Source organism: Penaeus monodon, chromosome 23, assembly GCF_015228065.2.
Source record: "Penaeus monodon isolate SGIC_2016 chromosome 23, NSTDA_Pmon_1, whole genome shotgun sequence".
NCBI lineage: Eukaryota > Metazoa > Arthropoda > Malacostraca > Decapoda > Penaeidae > Penaeus > Penaeus monodon.
Window position 1 is genome coordinate 1985732 of NC_051408.1, and position 468 is coordinate 1986199.

The 468-nt window shown below is 30.3% G+C and overlaps 1 protein-coding gene across 1 annotated transcript in view; it reads left to right on the top strand.

Moving 5' to 3' along the window:
• Nucleotides 1-468, top strand: part of LOC119587711 — a gene marked incomplete in the record, with an annotated part of 56547 nt that overhangs the window by 199 nt on the left and 55880 nt on the right.

Below are 468 nucleotides of genomic sequence, written 5' to 3' on the forward strand. Positions count from 1 at the left end.
ACGCATTATTTTCTTTTGCTGAACATGTATCGTTATGGATTTCTTTTGTTGTTTGTTTTAAAGTCTCGTTGTGTGTGGTAATTACGTACAAGTGAATAGATTTTTTGTTGTCTTTTCTGAAAACTGGTAGCAGCATGTATTTATTATCTGTGAAAAGAACGTAAAAAAAAAATATAGACGTAGATTTTTCTTTTACGTAGTCTGGATGTGCTATTCCTGTACATATTTTAGATTTTTCAATTCGAGCATTGTTATATTTTTATTTTGAGAAAGTACTGTATTCGAAGAAAAATAACGGGCCCAAATAATTTTAGGATTGTTTTTTAAAAAAAGATTTCCATTTCAAACTTTATTTTTTGCAACCTAAAGATTTTCCCAAAGTTTCTCGACGGTAACCCAGAAAAAACCAAAAAAGAAAACGTCAAACTTTTAAAAAACCGGCGAGATATGTATATGAAACCGGCTGCG